The sequence below is a fragment of the Pezoporus flaviventris genome, unplaced genomic scaffold (genome assembly GCF_033815535.1).
Source record: "Pezoporus flaviventris isolate CSIRO_AGI_PZ_B2104156 unplaced genomic scaffold, CSIRO_AGI_Pfla_v1 ptg000090l, whole genome shotgun sequence".
Taxonomy (NCBI): domain Eukaryota; kingdom Metazoa; phylum Chordata; class Aves; order Psittaciformes; family Psittacidae; genus Pezoporus; species Pezoporus flaviventris.
The window spans coordinates 4,195,421-4,221,332 of record NW_026892638.1 but is presented as its reverse complement, the minus strand read 5'-3'; the positions used below and the strand labels follow the sequence as shown (position 1 = coordinate 4,221,332).

The following is a 25,912-nucleotide window of genomic DNA, read 5'->3' as shown; positions in this document are numbered from 1 at the left end:
TTCCAATAAGAAGAGAAGCACAGAGACATTTAGAGCATTTTATATTACAGTGAAAATGAATGAAGGGATGTAAATTCATTTTACGGTATAGCACTATTCCCTTTGTACCTTAAAACTCAAGGGAGTAACACTTCTTTTCTGTGTGTTAACCTCTTCTTCCATCTTCCACCTACCACATACCCCTTCTTTGCTTCACAGCTGAAGTGTACCTTGAGGGAATGTTGCCCCCTCCTTGGACCATCTAAAAGCTGGTAAAGAATTATAGTTAAATAGCAAAGAAGACTGCTGTCACTGGAGTGCAAGCTGTCCCAAAACCATTCCTGCAGGAAAAATCGGGTTTGCATATTGAAAGTGAAAATAAAACAGAAGGCATGAAAAAGATTAGCAGATCCAGATATCCTCTAAACATTCCCCAAATCCTCCATCATGGATGCGTCAAAGGCAGGGAGATGTCTCAGTTCTCCCTTTGTACCAGCTAGATTTCTTCCCACACTCCAGACTGCCCCGACTTCTACATCCACTTGTCAGCCCTCAATGCTCCCCAGTCTCTCCAGAAATCAACTTTGCACAGTGTCAGGGACTGGCAGACGCATGTGTCAGGCATCTCTGGCACTGCAGAACCCCTTTCCATGTGTGAGCAGCCACATACTGAGAGCACACAAGAGGATGTGTTTCCCCTTCCATATTTCAGCACATTAACAGAGTCAGGCAGCAGAGAAGCTCTGTAGGAAATCAGAGTAACCACATGTAAGTGAAACCTATTCCAACCATAGCTAATAAAAAATACCTATAAGCACCATTACTGAGAGAGCTTGTCAACACCACCATGAAGAAGGCGGCTCACTGGTTCTCCTAAACCAGAGCCTGGACTCTCCTGTGAGCGAGCACTTTTTGGACCTGACTAATCCTATATATTAGGCTTGGTTCCAAAGCACTTCTGAAAAATGCAATTATGATGTAACCAGATAAATATTTTCTTTTAAACCTTTTGACCATCAGACAAGCCCCTGAGACTAACTCATGGTATTGCAACACATTTGGTAACACTTACAGGTTAGCATATACCTCTAGACTATTTAAAAACATCTGTGCTTGCTCATGGGATATGATACTCAGTTCAGAAATTGTTTAAGGTGTTTAAAGGGACACTTTTGAAATATATTAATTCTGATTAGCACTACAATAACAGGAAGGGGGTGAACTCTGAGCAAAGACCAAATGGAAGTAATAAAAGATACCTGAGTGACAAACAGTGTAGAAAACAAAAAACCTCATGACAGAACTCTATATTAAAGGAGTTTGCTCCTGCAGCATCATGAGAGATTACAGTTCAGCAGGGTGTCTGGATCCTCCAGGCTGTTTTGCCTGAGCTAAAGACTGAGCATTAGGTGAGCATTAGGTTCAGCTGAAGAGCTGAGAGTGCTGAGCACTTAGCTTCCAATGGCAACCCCAAAATGTGGCACCCCGCATCTGGAAGCAAGAAAACAGAAACAATCCTATGGTGGCATGCAAGAGATTTCTATTCCACTTGTGCCAGCTGTTCTTTACTGTCTCACCAGGCAGCAAATGTGCCACAGGGTGGCGAAGGAAAAGGCTCTGGGAAATGTAGATGACTCAATCATTTTGTGGATGCCTAATGTAGATGACTTCATCCCCCAAAATAACTGAACCCAGAAGAAACCTTTAGCAAGCAAAGAAGGCTCCTGAATTCAGTGATTACAAGACAAATGGCATTACATTTGACAGGTGAGTTATTTCTTTAATGCCTCCTTAAAATCTTTTCCATTATAGTCCCTAGACTAGAAGAACTTACAGGATGTTGTAAAAGAAAACCCTTCCTTCAGGAAAGTTATACTTTCTTGGGACGATTTTCCACCAATTGTTCCAATGGTACAAAGTTATAACATTGCACTTCTTTTACTAGCTTTGGACCTTGACCAATTTTCTTTTTCTTACACTGTAGAAATCACCAGGACTCATGGGTGCATGTGTGAATAAAACACATTACTTGCAATTGAGCCGTGTCCAAATTTTTCCTCCTTAACACACTCAATGAGAAATGAAACCAAAACACGAAGAGGAAAACATGTCCCAGAAACGGTAGGGCCACTGCTGTTACTTCACATGCCAGTGGAGCCTCAGACTACAACCTCTCATAGCTAAACTAGCCTTCATTACTCTTCTGTGGCCTCTTCTGAATGTAAGTCTATCCTCTGGACAGCTTACACACCCTGGAAATGAAGACCCTCTCTTCGTGGTGGAAGGAGGCAAAACAGTGATCTTGTTGTAATTCTTCCATTCCTTGCCTATTTCTCATCTGAATAGCTAAGTTTGCAAACAGATTCCCACAGCATCTGGGGATCAGTCAGGGGCATAGTTATGTGCACAGAGACAGAAAGAGCTTTTTGCAGCTCCCCAGACTGTAATCTGTCTCCTTGATCTACTCCCACTGAATACCAGATAACTGTCCTGATTTTGTTCTCTTAGGAATCTAGAGTCTAGGGGAACTGCTATGAGTTTCAAAGACTGGAGTTTCTGAAACAGAAATGGTGCTGCTCTCTCTCCCTCAGAAATAAAAGAGAAGGGGAAGAAAAACAAAAATGGGAAGGAAAGAGAGACCCACAATAACAAGTACAAGGCAGGGGTCAGTATACAAGGCCCAAAGCTATCTTTCTTTGCTGTGAAAATTAGGTATCTAGCACCTCTCAGATACAAAGAACTTAACACAGTTCTGGTCAGCTCAACCAAGGAAAACACCAGTGTCCCCAAAAACATTCCCTGTTTCCTCTCTGTCTGGCTGGTGATGCTTTCCTCTGGGAAGTGCTCTGGTTTCCTGGTGCCATTCCATATGCTGATACCTCCCTGGAGGCTTAACTGCTTCTGTCACCTCCATAGTCTCCTTGACCCAGCATGCTCACTCCTTGTGCTTACTGTGCAAATAACAACAGAAGTAGAAAAAAGTTGGACCCAGGAAATTCTAGAAAGCATTGGCTGAGAAAATAATCAGGAGCCCACTAGGAATCCCTAGCCGTCCTGGTATTGAACTATTCCAGCTTTCCATCACACACCTTTGGCAATTTTTTTTTTTTTTTTAATCAAAGAAACTATCTGAAATATTTCTTACAAAATATTTCCTAGTTTAAATATTTTAAAATTGATTAAACTACTTTCTACTTGAAGAACTGGATCTCCATGCTATTAAAAACTCCCCTTGCTCTACTCATTTCCTTTTATTTCCTTTTTAGGTCATGGGTTTAGGTTTTTTTTCTTTATTCCCCCCCCCCCCCATTCTTTGAAATCTAATTCAAATTGAGCACTTAAGGAAAGAAAGGTGATACTGTATTCTGTACAGTCTTCCTCAGAGTTTGTCAAAGAACTTGGTTAGTCAAATGTTGGCCTTCGTCAGGAATTAACACTATTGTGATAAATTATGCTAGGTTCTGGAAGCAGATATATGGGCAGTAAGATCTGACCACTGCATTTATTCTCTAAGACCCCTCACAAAACCATTTATCTAAAATTGCAAACCTATCTATAGAACCTGTGGATGAAGTTCTTAGATTAAGAAAAGGAAGAAAAATGCCATGGTTTCAGAAAGGTGCAGAGGATTGTAGTCCTAATGACAGAACAAAGAACAGAGACCGGAACAACCATTTCATAATGATGGTTCACTTTTCATTAACCTCTCAAAATGATGTCAGTGGTTTCAAATAAGTATGGCCTCACAATCTTCCCTGTGGTGGAGCAATTATGACCTGCTATTGAAAAAGTGGCCTATTTTCTTCATCCCAAGGAACTGCCATCTCATGATTCAAGCCAGGAAGATGAATCAGATGTTTTTGCGGTCTGTTTCTGACTTTACGTGACTGAGAGAAAATCATTCAGCCCCTCTGTGAGGCAATTTCCTCATCTGTGGAAATAAGAGTATTCCTGTTCATGCAAGAGACACTGCAGATACAATTGCAAAGTGCACTGTAAGCAACGGGACAGGGAGCTGCACTGTACTGAATGTGAAGATTCATTCTGTACAACCTCTGAGTACCTTACTGCTAACCAGCCATGTCTGCCAAGCCTTCAAGTCTATCACCCCAAAACTTTGGTGTCCATAATTGCTTTTCCACAGGCTTAGAAACATGGGGCATGCTTCTGGAGCTATTATCAGAGACAAACTGAACTTCAGCTGTGTGTCCCAGACCTATTTTTTTTAAGGTCTCCTGCTGGCTTTTTTCACTTGGGGACTTTGTCTTAGGAAAGGGTTAAGCTTTAGGAAAGGCTTTTTTGTGTTGTGTATGCTGTAACCCAGAAGGACATGCTGACTTCAAAACTCTGCTTTCGAGCAGCAGAATTGTAAATACGTGTGGCTTGCACTTCAGAAATGGCTACAGGGTTGAAAGCTGGGCTGGATGCTAGGAGGTTTTTTTTTGTCATGGACAATTATATTTGCAGTTATGCATGGTCATGAAAATAAATCAGACTTTATGCTTTGTGGCAAAGGAGAAAGCTTGTGGGACTCAGTTTCAAATGACTCCTCAATGAATCAGTTACCCTGAGGGGCAATACCGGCAGTTGCTGGTGGTGCATAGTGGGCTGGGTAGAAAAGGAGGATGTCTATCATTGACATACAAAAGGAAGGCAGTCAGTTTCACATAAAATAAGCACAAAGGAGATTAACATCGTCTACTGTTTGTGTATTAAGGGCCTGCTTTAACATCTCTTGGTTAAAGAGAATAGCTCCTCAAACAGATAAGTTTTATCAAGCCATGCAAATAATCACTCCAAGGCCTTCTCCGTGGGAAGATACACATCAAGGGAGAGATTCACCAGTCCATCCTCTCTGCATGGTTGTGTGTGTGTATCTTGCTCACATAGGAGCAAGTATGTGATTGTCGGTGTTGTTTATTCAGCTATTTTTCCCCATCAGTACTGCAGCTTGCATCTAGCCTTAGTGCCCTCTGTCTTCTAACCGCTGATCAGCAATTGAATATTTGAAATATTATTGCTAGGACATCTTGAATCTAAACCAGCATCCTGAAAAGGAAAGCAGCCACCAAAGAGCACATGAAAGTTTTCATGCAGAAAGGAAATGAATAATTGCTCTTGCATAAAAACAAAGCAAGCTATTAATCTTACCTGCAAGCCAAAAGAGGGAAATTGCAAAACAAAAAATACCCCCTGAAACGAACAAACCAAAATCTTGTCATCATCTGAAAGTACAGCCAACTCGAAGAATACCTCGTACTGCAGCTCCAGTAGTTGCCTTGCAAGAGGCACAAGTAAGAAGTAAGTCAACCTGCTCGTAGAAACTCAGGCAGTTGCAAAGGAAACAAGAGTTGCAGAGCCACTTCAGTTTTGAGAAGTTGCATCCTTTCTCCATGTTCTGCAAGTGCAGAAGAAATCCATTACCTTTTACTGGCTTGGGTCACTGCTGTTTTTCTACAGGCTATTCTGGACACTGTAAAGTTGAAAACATCTATTATATGCTCTGTAGTATATGCCTTTTAGTTCTATATAACATGCATGCACATAACAAAAATACAGAGGAACATATATAGCTTCAGGTGGGTTAATCTGAAATGCTGTATCTTTGTGAAAATCTGTTGAGAGAGAGGATTCAGTGTACCAAAGAACCAAATATTAGGCAACATTTCTCAGCAGAGGAAAACCTACCTGGTTCCATGCAACCCTGGCAGTATGGAACTGTCTTTCTCTTTTTATTTTTTCTTGTGATTTTTTCTGACTGTGGTGCTTTACTGACACTGGCTAACCTCCTAGCTCCCTTGTGTCCACTATGCGCTTCCACCAAACCACATTTAGTGCTGTTCTCTGGCCATAAGGACATCACAATCTGACCCTTTGTGCTTATACTTCAGTTTGAGTTTTTATTAATTTGAATAAAAGATATGTTTTACTTTCCAGTTTATTGATCGGTTGTGTACAGTTCTTAGCTTGGGATAAAAAAATGTTTAATGAAAGCTGTGCTGCCTCCTCCCACATGGAGAGGGATGGATTCTGTAATTGCACGTGACACTATATGCTTCTGCTACTCCTCAGTGACCACAGAAGTAAATCTAAACAGATACAGACAATAACACTGCAGCCTACCCATGCTAAATGTTATTCAAGCAAGCCAGTATCCATCCATGTGCTTCTACTTCTCATCAGCCTGCCTGGAGAGGCAGTTTTGGGCATTATAGCCATGCTCTTCTTCCTTATGTGGAAATGATAGGCAGCTAAAGTGGGTCATGTCTTTACCGCTAGGTTCATGGGAAATTTTCGTCCACAGATGGGTCATTATATAATGGCTTTACTGCAGAGTAATGTACGATTACTGTTCTTGAGATACTAAAAAAAATCAGATAATACTGCTTAGTCCTAAGCAGTTATCAGGTTTTGCTTCAGTATGTTGGAAATCCTTTGCATAGCAGAAGCCTAGTACACATGTATATATAATTTAAATTGTATCTAACATAAAAAATGGTAACAGAAATTTGCTGATGAGGGTGGTGAGTCACAAGGGATTTACAAGTAAAGTTTATATAATTTCTTACGAGGAAATTATTTTCCCACTCTTAAATGAGTACAGAAAGATCCCAGAGAGAAGCACATCCACATAGGTGAGACAATATAGGCTGTAAAAGGCTTCCTGGAGGCTGGGAAGGGAAGGGCACTTGGGATACAGCTAGTTTTAGGAGGGCCGTGACAGGAAGGACGCTGGAGGACTTCAGTACTTCTGTGAAAAGCCTTAGCAGCGGTGTCATTTTAGGGCTGGAAAGGAGCTGAACAAGGTGGTAGGGCAGTGTCAGGCTCTGATCCAAGGCTCTGCTGCCTCCTGCACCCCCAGAGGGCTGAGCCTGTTCTGTCAGGATTCACACCCAAAATAGGAGAAGGGGTCCACACACTTATAAACAGCCAGTTACCAATACTGCAGAAAACACTGAGCTTTAGCAGTGTGGTGCACACTCAAAGGATGTAGAGGGAGACAGGAGGCTTCTATGTTACCGCTGTTCATTGCACGAGCCTAAAGTTTAGCTCCTCAGGCAGGAACTGTGGTTGCTGAGAGCTGGTGGAGAGCTTATCCTGGCCACAGCTGTAACACAGTCAGAAAATGGTATCTTTATCTGTGCTCAAATCCAAAGCTAATGTAATCATCAGCAGTGCATTTTTAGCACGGGGTTATATTTGACCCTGTTCTCTGCTACCATCCCTTATTTGTTTAATGTCAGAGTGTGTTTGGAGCTGTACAATGGTAAAATTAAATATAGTCCCTGTACTGATGATGTTATGTTCATAGGACTGCAAAAAGTTTACTTCTCAGACTGCATGTAAGAAGAACTAATTTACCCAGGAGCTTTTGATGAAGTCTGCAATAAGACCACAATGCAGTCTCAGTTATCAGCCCGAGTTCTTACCTTTTGTAAGTCTGAAAAACATTCACTTTTTGAGCTGAAAATGTTCATCTCTGCTTTCTGGTCAGAAATAAATTAGTGAGCTTTATCATTTCAATTGTCATTGAGTTATAGAAGAGTATAAAACATGTATCTTTTTTTGTGTTGTAAAACAAATTCTTGCCATGCAGTTGGGGTTATTTCAAGATAAACAACAGCAAAAAAAACCCATCTGAGATCTCAGAAATAAAATCTGGCAAGGCCCCAGTTCAGCTACAGATTGATCCCTCGTGCTGTCTTTGCTCAGAAAAATAATTTAGCATGGACAACAAGTTGAGTATGGGCTCACATCCCCTTCAGGTCCATGCTAAAGTTATAGTTAAGTGTGTGACAAATTATTGTGTGGGGTAGGAATTGTGTCCCAGCTGTATTTCTTGTCTGGAAAAAGAAAATGTCTGAACAGGAGCTGGGATAAAACTAGGTTCATAGGACAGAGAAGAGACAGGGTAAGTCTGCAGTGAAGACTTGACCCAAGTTCTTGCTGTAGCTCAGCAATTCCTAGAGCTGCAGAATCTGGGAGGCGAAGAGGGAGCATGGCTGTGTCATGTGGGGATGCTGGCCTAGCACTGCCCACAAAATATTCTCAAAATGCAGGCAGTCCAGGACAGACAGAATTATTAGATGCTTTTTCCTCTTCGGATCTTCCAGTCTTCCTCACCCCACAATGACAGATCAGGGAGCCATTGAGCTGTTCTGCAAGAACAGTTTTACCCCAGGACTCTGCATCTGCCCAGCAACCAGTTTAACTGTGTCAGTTTAACTTCAGCTCAAGCTGAAAAATCACAAAACAATCCTAAATTAACAATTCGATTTTCACTGTGCAAATCTAACATTTCTGCTGCTATTATGTCCCTTATCTCTGTTTACTTTTTAATAATTAGGACCCATAAATGATGAGCTAATGTGACTCTCTTGTTCACATTTAAAAAATAGACCACATTGTTACACAATCCATAAACACCAAAATGTCCCATTTTCTACTTTTTTCATGGAGGAAGACTCTTGAGAACTTGTAGATTCTCAGCTGTCAGGGTCTGCTTTCCCAGGCAAGGAGTCTGTTTCAGGCTTGCTCCACTCCTGTACAGGATTTGGAACTATTTTTGTCTATCCAATGTGACTTTCCATATCACAGCACTTTCTATCAGGATGTAAATCTCTGCTTTCAGGATGGTCCTCTTCATTTGGAAACCACAAGTTGTGCTCAACAAGCTAAACATTGGACCTGATGTGAACTTGTTAACTAATGTGACCTAAGCAGAGGCAGCATCAGGTTGCCTCCTCAGCTGGAGGTCACTTTGCGAAGTCTGCAGAATCCAAAAGCAATGTGAACAAAGCTTTCCTGTAAAACAGAGACACATTAACTCAAGGTTCAGAGTACAGAGCAGCTGTATGAATGGAAACCTCTGATTAGGGGTTGCAAAAAACGGTTAACATTTAGCCAGCTTATCTGCTGACAAAACATTGCTAAAGCTGTTCCTTAGGTTCTGATTTCTAAATGGTACATAACACAAGTAGGGTATCATGGGGCAATTTCTTCTGGGTCTTTCAGAGCTGAGCAAAACCATAACATATACACTGCCAAGTATATTTTGTTCAGCTTTAGCTTGTCTGCTTTTCAATTCTGTTCCCATCTTTGGTGTTCAATAATGCATATGAGGTATCTGTTCTTTCAACATTGGAATGAAATGGGGAGGTGGAAATGGTTCAAAACCTTTTAAATTGCTGAAACCTTGTTTGTGTAAGGTTTAAAAAGGCAGCTAAATAGTTCTGAGCAAATAAATTAAAACTCTGCTGAAGACTGATTTGAGAGATGAGAGCGTGCACTGCTGCTGTTAGCCCAGCAGCCTTGCATGCAAACATTGGAGCACACTTCTGTGTTTGAAGTGTTAACAGTGCATCGGCGAGGTGCAGCACCCTAATGTCGAATTATGGCACCTCCTCATCTATCAGGAGGAACAGAGAAAAGCTGGAGCAATGCTGAAGGAGCTCAGTGTTGTCTTCCCCCCACTCAGTGGCTCAACGCTATGTTATATTGACGGTGCACAGATTGTGTGTTCCTGCTGGGAGCCGCCATGGCACCAGGTCTGGAGAGGGGACCCCAGTGCAATGTCCTTGTCCTCACTGCTCTTTACAGCTTCTGCCAGGGATTTCTTCACATCAGGGGCTGATCTGGGCCAGAGCAAGAGATGCAAGGCTCAGAGCTTTCCCATGCTGTCTGCTAAGTCATAGCACTAAGCCAGGGCATTAGAAACACTGCACAAAGCCGTTCAGTGTCTATCAGGTTTTTACCGAGTCTCCAGTTACTGTCTGTTTTATTTTGTTGTCTTTCCTTCTGCCTATCTCATGTTGCAGTTTCAGTCTTCTGGGATTCTTGCAGAAATGGAGCTTAAAAACTTACCAATTTGCAAAAATTACCTCTTGCTTCTTGATCAGCTAATTGGCCATACCATGCTGGGCTGAAGCAGATTCATTCTGCTGATTTGTGGTCATGGGAAATAAATAAATGCTCTTTACCTGAAGTAGAAGTGGATTGACTCCACCTATGTGCATTTACCCCAAATTGCATCAGTGTGAGATTTCATAGAACAAATGTCAATGAATCAGGTCCCTTTTTGAATTGCTATTTCTAGGGTCACTGGCAAAATTTGCTAGGGTATTGGTTATCCCTGGCGTGCTCAGGAGGCCAGAAAACGCTTTAGTTGAACCATGGTTGTTTTCTCTGGGGTATTTTTCAAGCATTTGTGGTGACAATATGGCTGGGGCTGCAGAGAGCTTAGCACATCCCTGGGTACCAGCCTTGCTCAGTTGATCCCATTTCTGCATCCATAAGTCTGGATTTAAGCAAACTTCTGGTTCTGGTTGTTGATTTTTGTGTACTCAGTTGACAGTTGGAAGAACCACAAGGCTGGTTTTGTGGTTGTCTGCAGGTGAAGGATGCATGGCTGTTGTTGCAGTTGTCCATGGGCAACCCGAAAGTATTAGACTGCCTGTGTGCTGCTGTGAGTGTGAATAGGCCATCATTTTAGCAAATGCCATCCTACTGCTTCCTGTGCTCTCCCATCTGCCCAAGCTCTTCTCTTTCTGCTATGCTGCAGTCTCCTTGAAGGCAGGGAGCTCCTGTTGGCTTTGTGGCTATTCTCTCCTTGGCATGGTGGTTCCAGGGGCACAAAAATACTGCCAGCTCCTGCAGTAATAATACTAAATGATTACTACTGCTGCCATTGCTGCAGCAAGCAAAGGTGCAACCTAGGGGTCTGAGCTGGACTAAATGGCCTGGCCTGCTGTGTCCTGTCATTAAAAGAGACATAATGGGAGCAAAGAAATTAGGTATGGCCCTGTGGAGTTAATATGCCTATCTGTTAATATGCTTATCAGTTAATATGCTTGCTTGCTCAAGAACAAGTGTTGTGAGCCTTAGGCTAAGATCTGTAGATGTTGTGCTGGGTAGGTACTATAGTAGCAGTAAGAGGGAGAGTACTGAGGACATCTACACTAGCTCAGCTCCACTGTTCATACAGATGTGGTGAGAGGGCACAACCAGAGGTGTGGCCATTTTCTTCTGGAGGGCAGTGGGAAAAAGGGAGCAGATTAAGGATGGCATACGACTTCTTCCCAAAGGCAAAATTAGAATAAAGAAGAATACATTTGAAATTGAAAGACACTTTGAACAACAAGACCCAGAAGGAAGGAAAGGAAGGAAAGGAAGTGGATTTGACTTGGCTTTCAGTATTTCAACTTTATTGCTTTGATAAGAGATACAGAAAAATTGTGAAAGCTTAAAAACTGTCACAGGTTGAGAAAATGAAACACCTGCCCCTGAGTAGTCATTAGCATCTCTGTGTTGTGAACAGAGATCAATACTACTTGTCTGCAATGGCAGATGATTCTGGCTTTTGCACTCTTAATGTCAGCCCTAATTCCCTTCTGGTCCAAAACTTACCTGCAAGACTTTCCTGGGAGAAGAGGCACAAGTGGAGCAGAATGGGTGGTGTGGGGAAGAATGTGCCCAGTCAGCCTCTGTACTCAGCCCAGACCCATTCTGGCTATCACTAAAGGAGGTATGTAGGCAGATTTAGGAAGGAGCTTCAAATGCCTACAGATGATGAGTGGTGGCCAGCGCAAACATAAGCTAGAGTCAGGTCTTCTTAGAAAAATGCAGTGTGAGGCTCATGTTCAGGAGCACTGAAGAAATTAATGAGGAAGATATTAGTGTCATTTAATCATACATCTTGCTGAATGTAACTTTCCATTCAGTATATAAATTTTTAAAGCTATCTTTAGTGGGGATAGGATCTAAATTTGAAGTGATGCTACTGGTATAATGATCTGATAAAATGAAAAATCTACAGTGTTTTATTTTTCTTGTCTTTAACAAGGACTTTTCTATAAATTAATGTAGGTACAGACCATGAACCTTGTGCCACTTCAAGGATTTTCTTTACTTAAAAGGCTGTTTAATAACTCTCCAGATACAGGAATCAAGCAGAAGCTTAAGACATCTGGCTGTGCTCAGTGTGCAAGCATGAAACAAGAGTGAGACAAAGAAGTAACTACTGAAGGTTAACAGGGACTCAAAAAGACACTGGACAAGAAAAAAACTAGTAGACAGAGGCACATCTAAGTCAGCGTATCCCCTGAGCTGAAGTACTGAAGGATGAGAGAGTGCTTGGGGGAGTATCATATGGCCTGCCATTCTCCTATGGAGACGGATCCCACTGATTTTCTGCAGCATATCCTTAATAAAAACAGTTATTTCCTCCCCTCATTTTCCCTCCAAAATAACAGAAACATGGAGGATTAAGGGAAAAGAACTCATGAGAAAAGCCAAGTGATCTCAGAACAGAATATGTTTCTGGTCAAATATGTTCTCCTGGAATATGGAAGACCCAGCTAAAAATCCTTCTTCACTGCTGAGTAAAGAACTTGAATGCTGAATCAACCACAGTCAAGAATGGGAGCCGCATCTTTGGACTGCCAATTCCCTCTTCTACATTTGTGTTTTTCTGCTGTGGTTTTCACAAGGAACATCAAATGCCTTCAGTAAATTTTGCTGCAGAAATGGCAAATTGTGGTAATCACATAACTTTGTGCTGGACATGAAAAAACGTTTCTAGCCCTCTTCCAGTATCACACAGTATCCACAGTATGGAAGGGACCTCAAAAGATCATCTAGTCCAATCCCCCTGCTGGAGCAGGAGCACCTAGATAATGTTACACAGGAATGTGTCCAGGTGGGTTTTGAATGTCTCCAGGGAAGGAGACTCCACAACCTCCCTGGGCAGCCTGTTCCAGTGTTCCGTCACCCTCACTGAGAAGAAGTTTCTTCTCAAGTTTAAGTGGAACCTCTTGTGTTCCAGTTTGTACCCATTACCCCTTGTCCTATCTGAGTAGAGCCTGGCTCCATCCTCGTGACACTCCCCCTTTATATATTTATATACACTAATAAGGTCATCCCTCAGTCTCCTCTTCTCCAAACTATAAAGACCCAGCTCCCTCAGTCTTTCCTCATAAGGGAGATGCTTCACTCCCTTAATCATCTTAGTTGCCCTGCGCTGGACTCTCTCCAGCAGGTCCCTGTCCTTCTTGAACTGAGGGGCCCAGAACTGGACACAATATTCCAGATGCGGTCTCACCAGGGCAGAGTAGAGGGGAAGGAGAACTTCTCTTGACCTACTAACCACCCCCCTTCTAATACACCCCAGGATGCCATTGGCCTTCTTGGCCACAAGGGCACAGTGTTGGCTCATGGTCATCCTGTCGTCCACTAGGACCCCCAGGACTCTCTCCCCTACACTGCTCTCTAACAGGTCGTTCCCCAACCTATACTGGAACCTGGGGTTGTTCCTGCCCAGATGCAGGACTCTACACTTTCCCTTGTTATATTTCATCAAGTTATTCCCTGCCCAACTCTCCAGCCTGTCCAGGTCTCGCTGGATGGCAGCACAGCCTTCTGGCGTGTCAGCCACTCCTCCCAGCTTAGTGTCATCAGCAAACTTGCTGATAGTACACTCAATTCCCTCATCTAAATCATTGATGAATATATTAAACAATACTGGTCCCAGTACTGACCCTTGAGGCACTCCACTAGATACAGGCCTCCAACTAGACTCCGCCCCATAGACTACAACTCTCTGCCTTCTCTCCTTCAGCCAGTTCACAGTCCACCTCACTACCTGATCATCCAGGCCACACTTCCTCAATTTAGCTGTGAGGATGCTGTGGGAGACTGTGTCAAATGCTTTGCTGAAGTCAAGGTAGACCACATCCACCGCTCTGCCATCATCCATCCACCGTGTTATTTCCTCATAAAAGGCTAAGAGATTGGTCAAGCATGATTTCCCCTTGGTGAAGCCATGTTGACTGCCCCTCATAACCCTCTTATCCTTGATATGCCTTAAGATGGCACCAAGGATAAGGTGCTCCATCACTTTCCCAGGGATGGAGGTGAGGCTGACCGGTCTATAGTTACCTGGGTCCTCCTTCTTGCCCTTTTTGAAGACTGGAGTGACATTTGCTTTCCTCCAGTCCTCAGGCACCTCTCCCGTTTCCCAAGACTTGGTAAAGATGATGGAGAGTGGTCTAGCAATGACTTCCGCCAGTTCCCTCAGCACCCGCGGGTGCATCCCATCTGGACCCATGGATTTATGGATGTCCAGATTGCTCAACTGTTCTCTAACCCATTCCTCATCGACTAGGGCAAACTGCTCCGTTGACCTGACTTCATCTGAGGTCTCAGGGGTACAGGGCTCTTCAGGACTGCCTGCAGCAGAGTAGACAGAGACAAAGAAGGCATTCAGTAACTCTGCCATCTCTGTATCTTCTGTCACCAGGGCACCCATCCCGTTCATCAGTGGGCCTACATTGCCTCTGGTGTTAGTTTTGTCTGCCATGTATTTGAAAAAGCTCTTTTTGCTGTCCTTGACCCTTCTCCCCAGGTTTAATTCTAAGGAGGCCTTAGTCATCCTAGCTGCCTTCCTACGTCCTCTAGCAGCAGCCTTATATTCCTCCCAAGTGGCCAGCCCCTCCTTCCATGACCTGTAAACTCTCCTCTTCCACTTGAGCATACCCAGCAATTCCCTATTTAGCCGCGCAGGTCTCCTGGCCCTCTTCCTTGACTTCCTACATGTCGGGATGCTCCGATATTGAGCTCGGAAAAAGCAATCCTTGAATGCCAACCAACTATCTTGGGTCCCTTTACCTTCAAGCAGCCTTGCCCATGGGATTTCCCCTAGCAATTGCTTGAAAAGGCCAAAGTTTGCCCTGCTAAAGTCCAGGGTTGCAATTCTACTTGCTATTCTACTGGTCCTACCACACAAGATCCTGAAGTCCACCATCTCGTGGTCGCTGTACCCAAGGCAGCCCTCAACCTTTACTGCTTCGACCAGACCCTCCTTGTTAGTGAGGATGAGATCCAGCAGCGCTCCTCTCCTGGTTGGCTCATCCACCATTTGCATGAGGAAGTTATCATCCATACACTGGAGGAACCTCCTGGACTATGGCTGGGTTGCTGAGTTGTCCTTCCAGCAAACATGAGGGAAGTTAAAATCCCCCACGACGACCACGGTGATCTGATATAATTGACCTCCTAGACACAGGTAACTTGGATGAAGCTTTGTGTAACCTCAATTTCACTTATGAAACCACACCATGAGCTTACAGACCTGCCTCATCTTCCTTGCATTGTTCAGAACAGCTGCTGTGCTTACATTGTCCACATCTCTGGTCCCTAGGAGTGCAAGCAGCAGTTTCTATTGGAAGCACACTAGATGATGGCAGTGAAAAGTTCCATCCCTGCAATACTGCCAGGTCTGTTAGGAAAGTGGTTTACTTTAATTGCTTTTGAATTTTCCCACAGATATCTGCAGTGACCACAGGCTCTTATGGTCTGCTGGCTATGGTATCTCTGGTTTCCCAGCTTTTATTCCAGATTGGCACAAATGTGTCCTGGAGAAAACTTTTGCTGAGATATGCCTGCTTTTGCATATGATGTCGTCATGGTCCATTCACTCCATCTCACTAGTCTTCAGAGGCAGATCATGCCTTGCCCCAGTTGTTCACCCTCCTGACAGAACAATTGGTATGAACACTTGCAGTTTGTTGTTTTATATAGCTTGTTCTCAGACTCTTTTTAACCTCTGTCTTGAAATTATCTCATAACTACTTTGATTGATGCTTTCTGTGTCATTCAGTTGCCTGTATTTCTTTCAAGTAGATGATGTCATATTTTTGGTGAACTGCCATGCTTCATGTTATGATTCCCTTTGGAAAAGAAGCCAGCTAAGTACATCTCAGTCTCCTAAAGTGTATATTTAAATGCCAGCCCTGCAATATCAGTGGCAAGTAATGAAAGCTTCCAGAAGCTGACAATAATGGCTTTAAAAAATATATCTAGTCATTCGTGGTCACTTCTATTTGAAGGTTTTCCACAGCTGGACACACTGGATGTATTTCCCATGTACTTTTCACATATACATGGTCCTGCCAGCCCCTGTTTCAGTGTGGCCTTGAACACAGAAGCCACCTAATGCCACTTCTTTAGCCTCTGTCACATCTTTCTGTAGATATCGCAATATTTTGGGATGGGTAGGCAGTCACTGACATTTGGAATAGCTATGCCATGTTGAGGTAACTATATAGCACATTTGTGTAATAGTAATCATGAAAGTTTACTTAAATCTAAAGGTTCTGGGGGAAAAACGTGGAGTAAGTTTACCAGTGCTACTAGCTTGTAAACTGACTGAATCCTTCCAGTGTGGCTGTGTTTTATTACTTCTGTCTCTGCAAAGCAAGATCATGGACCTTGTATGGTCAGTGGATTCCTGCATGTGGCACCGCTTCCAGCTGCAGTCCTGCACTCCTGGATGGTCCCAGAAGACAGTAAGAATTTCTGCCACAATTTGCAGCAGCCTTCTCTAAGCTATCATTGTATCTGTGCCACCAAAACCTCATCTGCTATGATGCAACTTCCTAAGAATCTTGGTTTTGCAACTTTTTGCTAACACTGAAAGTCTTGCTCTTAGTTTTTACCCCAAATGTCATTCTTTGCCATTTCTATCAACCTGATGACATCCCAAATATGGTGAATTAGCTCTGATAACATTTACTAATATCTATCTTTGGCACTGCCTACCAATGATGTTTTGCTGATGTCACATCAGTTTATATTTCTCCTTTTGCGTGCCTTTGATGTTGAGTCCTTTTAGTGCTTTGTTTGAAGCATAAGAGTCTCTGGCAAATAGCTTGTCTGATTTCTAAGCAAGAAGCATGCTACTCATCCATCTCTTGGCTTCTGTAACAATACAATCTCCTTTTCCATTCTCTTTGTGACTCCCATTGTTAGTTGTTTTGCTCTTGTAATGGAACTGATTTTCTGGGAATCAGTTCCTATAATAGCCAAACTGTTTTATCTATTATCACATGTAACAAGTCTGGAAGACATCCTGGTACATCAAAAAAAAACCAAACATAATAGCAATTTACAAGCCTTCTGTCTGCCTTGATGGAGCAGAACATTCAGTTCCTCCTGCTACACCTTCAGTTTGCCATTTGCCTATGAGAGAAACTTCAGGGTTGTTAGGGTCACATTTTCATAAAAGTGAAGGCTTCTTTGTTGTCTTTGTTCTCTACCTGAAATCCCAGCCGCCTTCTTTCCTTACATCATGTTTTTAAGCTACTCTCTGTTTCTGGTTTCGTAAGCATGCTATAATACGATTTTAATTTGCTTTGGTTTGTTGCCATTTCACTTTCTTTCCTTGCAAAAGGTTCAGGGTACCTTCATGACATAAAATAGGGAGCCATGTCCCACTGTCTTTTTGGCTTTTGACTTCTAGTTTATCCCAGGCTTCAGCCCTTCTCTTGCATCTGATACTCCACTGAGCTTTACAGGCATCTTCTGTTCATTTGTGGTTGGTGGTTTCCTTTGCTGTTTTGTGTTGCATATGTACATGTACTCACTCCTTGGATGCCTACTTGTTTCTGTTTTGTTCCTTTCTTTCCCATGTTGGTACAGCTTTTCCGTCATGGCACTCCTAGTGTTTTCTCTGTAGCTTGTCTCCTCTCTTGTTTGTGTATGCTTTCCTGTTTAGACCACCACATTTTCTTTGAGTGTAAAATTGCCCATTAGCCGTGCCCAAGACCATCAGTCTTGGTGGAGTTAAACAGCTGCTTGAATTGTTTTACTTTGAATACTGTTGCATTTCATGCTGATTATGAATCTAGTCAAAACTGCTTCACCTTTTCCAAGCTGCTTCTTGCTCAAGTCAGTCCTTCTGCGTGCACTGCAATTTGATCAGTCTCTCTTCTCTCTCTTTGTGAGCACTGCCACTGAAAAGATAGATTGCTGGTTTATGTCTTTGGGGAACTGAGTATGCTTTTTGAGCATTTCTAGGAATTTGGATGGAGCCTCCTAGTCTGCCACTGCTGAATGCTACTGATTCAGCAGGTGATGGCCTTTCCCACCATTCTAACGTTATAGCCAGCTCTTAATTTTGCTTTCTTTTCTAGCCAACCCCTTGCAGTCTTCTAGTTTTACTAGCACAATCACAAAAAAAAAAAAAAATAGTTTTGCCAAAATAATTGGTAAATTCATCCCTTTTCAAGAGCATCTGCTTGGGAACAGGAAATTGGTTGCTGCCACAAGAACCACTTTCTTTGTTTGAGGAGGGTTGCTTGGACTGTTGGGAGCACTTTAGATTTTCTGGGAGGTTTTTTTCATCCATGATTTGTGTACTGTATTGGGAAGTCTTCTGTCATTGTCAGCTGTATTTTCCTGAAAAATGGCTGTGTCTGAATAAAGACTACAGTCCCCTTCTGCTCCCTCAACTGAGGGACTGAGTGCAAAATTGCTATAGCTTTATAAAGAGAATGAATAATGACTGCATCAAATTCTCTCAAGACAAAACCTGCAGGGAAAATTGAAGGTGTTATTCCAAACACTACAATATTCCCCAACCTGCTCAAACTGGGCAATTCTATGCTGTCGATAATTTAACAATGCCTCATAATGAAACAGTTTGGTCACTTTGCCTACAGAACAGTCCATGTACCAGCTATCTCTAAAGTCTATAATATAACAAATTATATAACAAACGTAACCAATGTTGCAGGAGACAACATTACACAATAGATTTGTAAAGTGTTCTGCTAGAAGTGCTCAAAAAATATGATAAACATAATTAAAAAAATAGTCTAAAATTAATCTGTCTATTATGAAGGGGAGTAAAAGGCAGAGAGCCTTAAGAAGTGCTTCCCACTTTGTGGAAAATGGCTCCATTATCAAGGCAAAAATGTGTTTTACAGGAATTCTTTCCCAAATCTCTATGATAATCATGTTGTGATTAGAGCAGTGTAGTCACATTCATATAATGCAGGGAATTCCTCCTACATTTCATCTGGGTAGCAAATGAAGGCTCCCATGCTGCTATGCATGTGCAATGTGACATTCCTAAAGTGCAGGGTATGAATAGCAATCTAAGAACATATAATTCCCCTTGCTTAGGCCCTGAACTCTTGTAGGGTGCTGCTGCTCCACTGAAGGTAGCAGGCTCAGGGGTCTGAAGAAATCAGGTAAATTCTATGGGGCTCAACAGAGCATCTTAGAGAAACACTCTAGGCTTTTTGCCTGTATGAAACCCCAAGTACCAGGAACCTCCCATGTAGTCTGCACGTCACTCTGTGGTAGCACCCATTCTATTGTGTGGCTGAACTCATCAGTTTCTGACAGCAGTCCTAGCCTTTCAACTGCACTTGACTGTAATCTGGTGTAATCTTGATGGTTGCTAGTGAATCAGCCCCCTTGGGCAGGCTTCCTACACATCACCTAAACTGGTGAGCAGATAAGCATGTTTGTGAGAAACTGTAGCTTACAGCTGCCTACTCCAACAGAGAGGTTTTCTGGGTTGGTAAGTGTTTGGTTTAAAGTTAATGTTATTTTGATCATTTATGTCATGGCACTGTTGGCACAGCTGCTCAGGAAGGAGAAGGTGGGACAACAGCTTCCCACCAACCTCCGTCATGCTTCTCAAAGTAAGAAGTACATGGTGGAACAAACCTTACCCACCTTCCAGAGACTCTTCGCCTCATGCTAGAGACTCTTGGCACTCCCTCTCTGCTTAATAGCAGAAAAAAACATTGTGATGTTCAGGGCATGAACTTCTATGCCTGTAAAATTTTCTCTGTAGTCTATAGTCTGGATTACAAATGCCAGGCAAATTATAATAATATCTCTACTGCTTTTAGATATTGATCCCTCAATCTACTTTGTAAAGAAAATAACAATTACTGTAAAGAATATTGGAGATTGCAGCCTCAAGAGCCTTCCAGCTACAGCTGGAGACTGGGAGACGGGCTTATCTTCTGACTCATAACCCAAACAAGCTCCTCAATGCGCATTGTACATGGGAATAGATGAGAATGCTCTGGAGGAACAGAGCCAGGAAGAATAGTACTGAAGGTAGATAAGGTCAGACCAATTCTGGTAATAAAGGCTAATTAGTAAATCTGCAATGGAGTGTTTCAATAATGTAGGCTGCATTGCATCAGAAAAAGGAAAGACAGCGTACCACGTGTCTAAGGGGATGGAAAAACCCTGAAGGGATGAAGTCAGCATGACTGAAGAACTACCTCCTTTACTTTACTATTGAAGGGCTGCATATAAGACCCATCTCAGACACTTAGGGTTTTATTTACTCACCATTTTTCACCAAACAGATTCTGGGTGAATCCGGAAAGGGAGAAATCAAATTTTGTTCAGCATGAAAAATATGTCTAAAGGTCTTAGACATAGGTCTAGATTGAAAGTTGATGTCCCAGCAAAAGCTTTAGCTTCACTTTAAAAAGATTTCCAAGACAAAAGTGAAAAATTATATAAGTGTTTGAAAATGTAAGTATAATATGTTCCATTGCAATGAAAAGGAAAAATATTAATGCCATTGTCTGAAGAAAGATAAAGTATGAATTATACAAGTCACACCAGAGATCCATATCAGATTTGGCATCAAACATTACTGAGAGTAATAACATAGCAGTATAAGAATATTTCCAGCGAAAGTAAAAGTGAACAAAGGAATAATTAACAAGTGTCTGTAATTTATATTTGTGTTTGCATGTCAACAGGCCTGACTTTTCACACTATGAAGGAGTGGGAGTGAGAATAGCAACATCTCTTTTGCTTTATATTGCAGTAGTATTCTTATGAAGCCCCCCACGTGAGCCCTCCCTGTGATGGCTGAGACGCAGCTGCTCAGACCTGTGGCTGTGAAGTAAGATGAAAGACATTATTTAGTGTTAAGAGATGACTTCAGCACATATGGAGTTACAGACCTCAGTGTGGAGAGGCTGATTGCCCTTTAGTACTATCTGCTTGAGGTACTTGCAGCACTGCAGACAGGACTGTGGTGCACAGCACCATGTAGAAACTCAGCACTGTGTGATCCCCAGCCCAGAGATAAGGGTGACCCTTTGCACTCTTCACATCGTTGCCACTGGGACAGCAGCTACAGGTCATGCTTATAGATCAGGATCCCAGCGACTGAGTGAGACTCTGTCTTAATGAATAGCAAAAGACTGTCCCTTCCCCTAGGAATTTATTTTTTTCCATCAGGAATGCAGGCTAGAAAACCCTGCAGACTAGGGAGACCAGGATGAGTGAAGAGCTGAAGAAATGGTGAGATTATGTAGGGCAAAAAAAGCTCAGTATGAACAGAGAGTGAAAGGATTTCATGAAGCCCTTTTCAAAGCTCTGTGTTTTCTGTTTCTTTTATTAACACCTAGGTAGCATCAATTATTAATTAACACATGAAATAGGGAAGCTTTTGTTAAAAAATCCACAGTCTTCACTCCTTTTCACTCAAACCACTAAATGCTACTGAAACTTCCCCTTTTGTTCCATCAGACCTGCAAGATCAGAATGCCACTTCTAGCATTTTTAGCTAGAGTAAATCAGAAGTCTATTTTTTTAGCTACCTGCTGCCTCTCCTCCTTTTCTACCTGCCTGTAATGATGCTACAAGCATGGACTTTTCCCACAAATTTATAGGGCAGTTCAGATCAATATAAATCAAGCAGACGTGATCTGCAGCAGTCTTGGTGTGCATTTTTGTTAGGGGACCAGCCATCTCAATGGCAGAGCCTTTCTTTCAGAACATCCAGGGAAGGGGATACTTGTCTGGGCAGCAGTTGACCCTGCCAGCTAGAGGCTCCTGACTGTGATGGGTGCTCCAGCCTGGATTTCTGGGCACTCCAGCTGTGAGCACACCCTGTCCTTGGGCCTTTCTGAGGAGGTACTCAGCAACAGGTGAAATCAGGTGATATTGCTACAGTCTCATTTCCCCCTTTCCAGGAATCCGCAGGCTCAGGGTATGAGCGTGACAATGAGCTGCAGAGTGGAATAAATAGGAAGATATATTTTGTGAATTCCAGGAAGACTTAGTCACGAGTTTCTCCCTGGACAGTATACCATTTGGATGTCTACCCGCCAGCAAGAAAAAAACAGGTACAGATTTAGAAGCTTTTATTGGAAAATCAGATTCAGAAGAATTTACTCTGTCAAATGACAAGTTGTGAGTAGTAGTGTTGACTGACAGTTGAGTGCTGATGCTTACAGAGACATTTAGGCTACATCTATGCAGTCTTGATTACCTATGAAGGGAGCCTGGAGCCTCTGATCAGCTGGTGTGGGGTGACTCATGTTCACGCTCTTCATGATCCAGCCCCCCCTGGAGCAGGCCAACTGCAGCAGAACTCAGAACAAACCTTGTCACCTTCCCAGTGCCCTTCATATTCATTTGCCAGTCTGCCCCTGTGTCCTCACTGCCTGTGCTTCCTCACTGCCTGTGCTGCACTCTGCAAGGAACACATCATAAAAAGGCAGAGCACACCATAAAAAGGCAGTACACATCCATCATGACTCCCTGGCAAAGCTGCTCCCGCCCTGTTTGCACCCACAGCTTCTTGGAACTTGACAGAAAGAGCCTTTCACTGGAAGAGCCTCAGCCTGGGGGAGTCAGGGGAGCACTTGCTTGAGGGGTACTACCCAAGAGGGTTCAAGTCTGGCTCCTAGGTATGCAGACTACACTTGCTTTTAGCTTTCCCCAACACAGACTCACTTGCTAAAGAACCTCAGTTTTGATTACAACCTGCAGCAGTCCTTCCCTTTTACAGAGAAGGTTTGGGGTTATGGATACCAGTGTCTGTTGCTGCTGGAACTAACCATGTGAGATCTTCAACCCAGGATGTAAAATGTGCAAAGATGGAAGGCCACCTATAATGTGCCTGGCTGGGAACTGAGAACACCCTTTGAGCCGCATCTCCAACACTTCAAAGGCACTTCCTTGTAAAAAAAGTGTCAGACTTAATGGAGCCATTGATTTAATGGCTGAAAAAATCCATTGTGGTCACACAGGTGATAGATCATTGCAGTGCCACTCTACTGGGAATGTTTATCTACATGATTTACATTGCACAGTCAGGGTTACCCATGATGAGGGAGGAGCTGCTGGTAAGATCCATGTCCATGCTCCAGCCAGTGATGGACTCTAGAGGGCATCTGGGATGACTTTGACCACTTCAGCCCCAGCTTTCCCCTCTGTGCCCCTGCAACATGCTAGTTGTTCTTAGTACCGGTTCAAAATAAGACATATATTTAAAGAAAGAGCCTTACCAACCCATGAGCACGGTGTTTTGGTCTCAGGAAAGCAGCAGTTTGTCGTGCATGCATGGGACGTAGGCGAGCTCAAGACTTACATAGGTAATGTTGAAAGACTGTTGGGCTGAGGTGGTGAACCCTTGCACAGCTCACATCCTCGTGGGCTGCATGGAGCAAATCCTGGAGCAAAGTCCTCATCCACCAGTTCTGGGTTTCTGGGAGGGGTTAGTTGGTCCATGACACAAAGCAGCTCAGAAGCAAATTAGCTTATATGCTGTCTGGGCAATCATTGTGTCAGGGCTGGAGGGACAAAGGTTCATAGGAACCCATGGTGAAGTGCCTTCTTTAGTACCCTTCATCCCCTTTGAAAACCTGGAGTCTCCAGTCCCTCACAAGCTAGAAATCCCTTAGTTGGGAAAAAGTTTAGCTATGCGTGCCTTGAACACACCTGTGCGAAGAATGAGATGGAAATGTTGCTTTTAACAATGACCCCAAGATGATGTACATATATGCTCTCCTTGTCCTGGAGAGTAGCAAAACCACTCCCCTTCCCCCTCCCTGCCCTGTGTTCAGCTGGAGACCTCCAGGAGGAGGGAGAGCTTTCCTTTAGGTTTCTGGTGAGTCACCACAGTGAGTTCATGGTTTCCTCCAGCGTTCTTGTAACGTGCCCTGCTGGGACCAGAGGGGGCCATTAACCCCTCCGCCCCTCCAGGTGCAGCCAGGGTGCTTGGCAGGGGTACTCCTCAACTAACCAACTGCCCAGGCTTTCTGATTGCATTCCCAATGGTCCAGGTGGCCGGCGCAGCCTGACTGAGCATGCCACCAATCACAGACCCTCCCCAGGGTCGCTTCCCATCTCCCACATCTTCCTTTCCTATAATTAAGTCCCCTGACTAATTTCTGCTCATTGTTTCGCTCACAGCATTGAGTCAAGCAGCTGTACCTGAAGACTATCCAATGCTGCACAGCAAGGTGCCTTTCTCCCATGTTAATGAAAACAGGACCCTGTTATCAACAAGCCACTTCCTGACACTATATGTTTGGCTGTATTTGCTATACTGAAGGATATTATTCAGAAGCACATACTGTATATGCCAACCATTACATTTTAAGACAAAGCAAGTACAAGATATTCACAAGAGCAAAACCTTTGTTACAAAAGAAAGCCTAGCTGGAAAATTGTATTTCCAATTAAAGGACTTGTAGTAAAACTCAGCTGCTGGGTGGAAGCACAGGTAGCATTTTCCGAGTCATTATTGAGCCAATTTACCAGCATGATGTGAAGGGGTCATAGCACTTTATCATGTAAAAGAGAAATAAAACAGATCTCGATCATATGGTACTCATTAGTTTTGATGCAAAAATGATAGTTATTTTTCTTAGGTGAAGTCAGTACAGTTTTTTAAATGACTTCTCCTTTGTTTCTGGAAAAAACCACATCCTAGCCTAGGTTGTAATTTTGATTTCAAATGTACTAAGGTGAACTAATGTATGGATTGTCACCTGCAGCAGGCACCACTTAACACACATCTTTCACTGTGGGTAGGACAGTAAGGGGGAATGCTGTTCTCTGGTGCACCAGGGGAGATATTGCATTACTGCAATCACTGTGAAGTGGCAAATGTTATTTTAATGATGCCCAGCTTGGTAGTTTCCCAAGGGTGAAATCAGTATCTTGATGGTTAAGCTGAAGTTACCATTATGTTACTGAGAACATATGTATAACCTCATTGACAATACTCAGAACACTGAGCTGAGAAACGGAAATCTCTCTATTGAAAGGCTACAGACATCCAATTCATCTGCAATATAGAAAAGACATGTTCATTTAGATTGGAAAGCAGCAACAAAGTAGAGGTAGCTAAATGTTCATTATAGGTTCCTTAAATGTTCATTATAAATGAACATTTAAATATGTTCATTAAATATAAATATGTTCATTAAAAGTTCCTTATGCTGCATTTGAGCATAAGCAGTAAAAGGTCACTCTGTCTCTAATTCAATTTCCGTTGTGGCAATCTACCTGCTGTCCTGTTTACAAATATAGAGTCATCTTAAGCACTTTTTGCCATGTGGGCTAACATTCAAATTGTGCTTTTTATTGCACTTGTGTGTTTTGTAATTAAGTAACTGTGGTACCAGAAAACTACTGGTCAGTTTATAGCTTTACATTCCTATGAATGGACTATTTGTTACTGAATTCTTTCCTAAAGTCTTACATTTATCTCACATCTTCAGAATATTTACTTGGAAAAATCCCTGTTCCTTTTGAATCTGGGGGGCACCTTCTTGCAGCTGATGCTAGGGACTTCTGAGAATAACAGTCCAGGTTTGCTCCTTCAGATCAAAGCAGGAATTACATTTACAAGGTGCTTTTAGAAACACACATGAGTCGCAGTGTGACTGGCTGACCCTGCTCTGCCCACGGATGTCATGTTGTGGGATGGAGAGGATTGTTTCTGATTTCTTTATCAACTTTTAAAACTATAACTTTAGGAACAGTGTTGGTTTTCCAGATTTCTATCATCTGGCTTGCTCCTTCTTGTTCTTCTTAAACTTTGCACTTCGCACTGTTGAAATTCCTTGGCACTGAGGATGTGAAGGTAGCCAGAACTTCCATAGTAAGGAAAACACTGGTTAATGTCCATATGAAAGTCAAGGTCCCACAGAAGTTCTGTCCAGGTAGAATGACATGGGCAAGAAAATCCTGCAGGAATATGCTTCTAACTATGGTGTGTGATCATCTCTGAAGAATTATTACTAATGGTTGGAAGGTATGGTGTGCTTCCCTTCTGTGAAATGCAGTCAACTTTCTTCGTAATTTG

General features: G+C 42.8%; 1 long non-coding RNA gene across 1 annotated transcript in view; it reads left to right on the top strand.

Moving 5' to 3' along the window:
• The first annotated feature begins 1,567 nt into the window (after positions 1-1,567).
• Positions 1,568-25,912, top strand: part of LOC133280844 (uncharacterized) — a 54,384-nt gene continuing 30,039 nt past the window's right edge. The window contains exon 1 of the long non-coding RNA XR_009747302.1: positions 1,568-1,746. This is a non-coding gene — a long non-coding RNA (uncharacterized LOC133280844). The remainder of the gene's footprint in view (positions 1,747-25,912) is intronic.